Source organism: Lolium perenne, chromosome 7, assembly GCF_019359855.2.
Source record: "Lolium perenne isolate Kyuss_39 chromosome 7, Kyuss_2.0, whole genome shotgun sequence".
NCBI lineage: Eukaryota > Viridiplantae > Streptophyta > Magnoliopsida > Poales > Poaceae > Lolium > Lolium perenne.
In genome coordinates, this window is record NC_067250.2 from 248,039,613 (window position 1) to 248,043,607 (window position 3,995).

Below are 3,995 nucleotides of genomic sequence, written 5' to 3' on the forward strand. Positions count from 1 at the left end.
ATTGGAAAACATCGTCCTCTGAATCATCTCCTCCCGAAACTTCTTTATAACGTAGCCCCCGAGCATTTGATAAAAAAACTTGTATTTGATCAAAGGCTCTCGAGATTATCAGTAGTCCTTTAATGTCGCCAATTTTCATAACATCACAGCCGAGATTTTTCATTGGTAAAGTGACATCAGTGTTGACGATAGCCACGACCACTGTATCGAAAGACGCGAGTTCTGTTCTTTCACTGACATGTGGGCCCAAAATCTACGATATATTGACACGTTACGCAAGTGGGGGACACACGTCCTTCGCTTTTTCTGGCACGCGCGCTGTAGCGCCTGTCCAGTTCCATCATGGTAAAAATACCGTTTTACCCCTTGATCCACGTGTAAATCATCAAGTCCATTCGCAGATCATCCAACGGTGCGACGTTTTGACTGAACCCGCTATAAATACTCGTTGTCTTCCTCGTCAATCCCCTTCGCCGCACCATTGCTCATATCTCCTCTGCTTCAATCCCCATTGCAACCAAAAGAAACTCCAGTGCTCACACTGTGCCCTACTCCCTCAACGTCACTCGTCGATGCCACCGCGGCCAAGACTCACGGGGCACAGCACTCCCGAAGCAACGACGACGGCGCAAGATCTGGGAACCACGGAGTGGGAGAGATCCAAGATCTCCGCGCAGTACATCAACCTACTAAAGAAGATTGGCCTGAGCAAGAAGAAGGACGCGCTGCGCTTCCCCAGCAAGGAGAGCTACCCGACGCCTCCCATTGAATATCGGGTTAGCTTCGTTGACCACCTCATCCGCGGCCTTTCTGCACCCATCCATGATTTTCTTCGTGGATTGCTGTTTGTGTATGGGCTGCAGCTTCATCATCTTACCCCAAATTCCATCCTTCATGTCTCTATTTTCATTACTCTTTGCGAGTACTTCCTTGGAGTCCATCCCAATTGGGCTCTGTGGAAGCGCATCTTCTTCCTCTGTCGCAATGGCTCCCACAACATTGCCTACAACATAGGCGGTGTTGTTATTGAAGGAGATATGCCCTAGAGGCAATAATAAAGTGGTTATTATTTATATCTTTATGTTTATGATAGATGTTTATATATCATGCTATAATTGTATTAACCGAAACATTAGTACATGTGTGATATGTAAACAACAAGAAGTCCCTAGTATGCCTCTTAAACTAGCTTGTTGATTAATGGATGATTAGTTTCATAATCATGAACATTGGATGTTATTAATAACAAGGTTATATCATTATATGAATGATGTAATGGACACACCCAATTAAGCGTAGCATAAGATCTCGTCATTAAGTTATTTGCTATAAGCTTTCGATACATAGTTACCTAGTCCTTATGACCATGAGATCATGTAAATCACTTATACCGGAAAGGTACTTTGATTACACCAAACACCACTGCGTAAATGGGTGGCTATAAAGGTGGGATTAAGTATCCGGAAAGTATGAGTTGAGGCATATGGATCAACAGTGGGATTTGTCCATCCCGATGACGGATAGATATACTCTGGGCCCTCTCGGTGGAATGTCGTCTAATGTCTTGCAAGCATATGAATGAGTTCATAAGAGACCGCATACCACGGTACGAGTAAAGAGTACTTGTCAGGAGACGAGGTTGAACAAGGTATAGAGTGATACCGAAGATCAAACCTCGGACAAGTAAAATATCACGTGACAAAGGGAATTGGTATTGTATGTGAATGGTTCATTCGATCACTAAAGTCATCATTGAATATGTGGGAGCCATTATGGATCTCCAGATCCCGCTATTGGTTATTGGTCGGAGTGAGTACTCAACCATGTCCGCATAGTTCACGAACCGTAGGGTGACACACTTAAAGTTGGATGTTGAAATGGTAGTACTTGAATATGGAATGGAGTTTGAATATTTGTTCGGAGTCCCGGATGAGATCCCGGACATCACGAGGAGTTCCGGAATGGTCCGGAGAATAAGATTCATATATAGGATGTCATTTTATATGAATTAAAATGTCGCGGAAGGTTCTATGGAAGGTTCTAGAAGGTTCTAGAAAAGTCCGGAAGAAACCACCAAGGAAGGTGGAGTCCACATGGGACTCCACCTCCATGGCCGGCCAACCCTTAGTGGGGGAGGAGTCCCAAGTGGACTCCCCCTTAGGGGGCCGGCCACCCCCCCCATATGGGAGGTGGAACTCCCACCTCTAGTGGGAGTCCTAGCTTGGCTAGGTTTCCCCTCCATATGGAAGGTTTTTGGTTCGGGTCTTATTCAAAGACTTGGAGACCAACTCTTGGGGATCCACCTATATAATGAGGGGCCAAGGGAGGGGGCCGGCCACCCCAAGACCACAAGCTGGCCGCCCCCCTTGAAGTGGCCGGCCACCCCCTCCCAAACCCTAGCCGCCCCCCTCTCCTCCATAACTCCCGCGTAGCTTTAGCGAAGCTCCGCCGGACTTCTCCACCACCACCGACACCACGCCGTCGTGCTGTCGGATTCAAGAGGAGCTACTACTTCCGCTGCCCGCTGGAACGGGGAGGTGGACGTCGTCTTCATCAACAACCGAACGTGTGACCGAGTACGGAGGTGCTACCCGTTCGTGGCGCCGGAACCGATCGTGATCAAGATCTTCTACGCGCTTTTGCAAGCGGCAAGTGAACGTCTACCGCAGCAACAAGAGCCTCCTCTTGTAGGCTTTGGAATCTCTTCATGGGTGAGACTCGATACTCCCTCGTTGCTACCGTCTTCTAGATTGCATCTTGGGTTGGATTGCGTGTTCGCGGTAGGAATTTTTTTGTTTTCTATGCAACGTTATCCTACAGTGGTATCAGAGCCGTGTCTATGCATAGATGGTTGCACGAGTAGAACACAATGGTTTGTGGGCGTTGATGCTCTTGTTATCTTTAGTTTGAGTACTTTGCATCTTTGTGGCATAGTGGGATGAAGCGGCTCGGACTAACTTTACATGACCGCGTTCATGAGACTTGTTCCTCGTTCGACATGCAACTTGTATTGCATAAGAGGCTTTGCGGGTGTCTGTCTCTCCTACTATAGTGAAGATTCAATTTACTCTTCTATTGAAAACATTAGTATCAACGTTGTGGTTCATGTTCGTAGGTAGATTAGATCTCTCTCGAAAACCCTAAACCACGTAAAATATGCAAACCAAATTAGAGACGTCTAACTTGTTTTTGCAGGGTTTGGTGATGTGATATGGCCATAATGTGATGATGAATATGTATGAGATGATCATTATTGTATTGTGGCAACCGGCAGGAGCCTTATGGTTGTCTTTAAATTTCATGTTGAGTAGTATTTCAAAGTAGTTGTAATAGTTGCTACATGGAGGACAATCATGAAGACGGCGCCATTGACCTTGACGCTACGCCGATGATGATGGAGATCATGCCCGAAGATGATGGCAATCATGTCCGTGCTTTGGAGATGAAGATCAAAGGCGCAAAGACAAAAGGGCCATATCATATCACATATGAACTGCATGTGATGTTAATCCTTTTATGCATCTTATTTTGCTTAGATCGCGACGGTAGCATTATAAGATGATCCCTCACTTAAATCTCAAGATAATAAAGTGTTCATCCTTAGTAGCACCGTTACCAAGTCTTGTCGTTTCGAAGCATCTCGTGATGATCGGGTGTGATAGATTCAATAAGTACATACAACGGGTGCAAGACAGTTTTGCACATGCGGATACTAAGGTGGCCTTGACGAGCCTAGCATGTACAGACATGGTCTCGGAACACGTGATACCGAAAGGTAGAGCATGAATCATATAGTTGATATGATGAACACTTTGAGTGTTCGCCATTGAAATCACACCTTTTCTCGTGATGATCGGGTTTAGGTGCGGTGGATTTGGTTCATGTGATCACTAAGACAATGCGAGGGATATTGTTTTGAGTGGGAGTTCACTTAGATTTTTAATTATGTTGAATTAAAATTTGAACTCAATTTGTCATAAACTTAGTCTAAACTT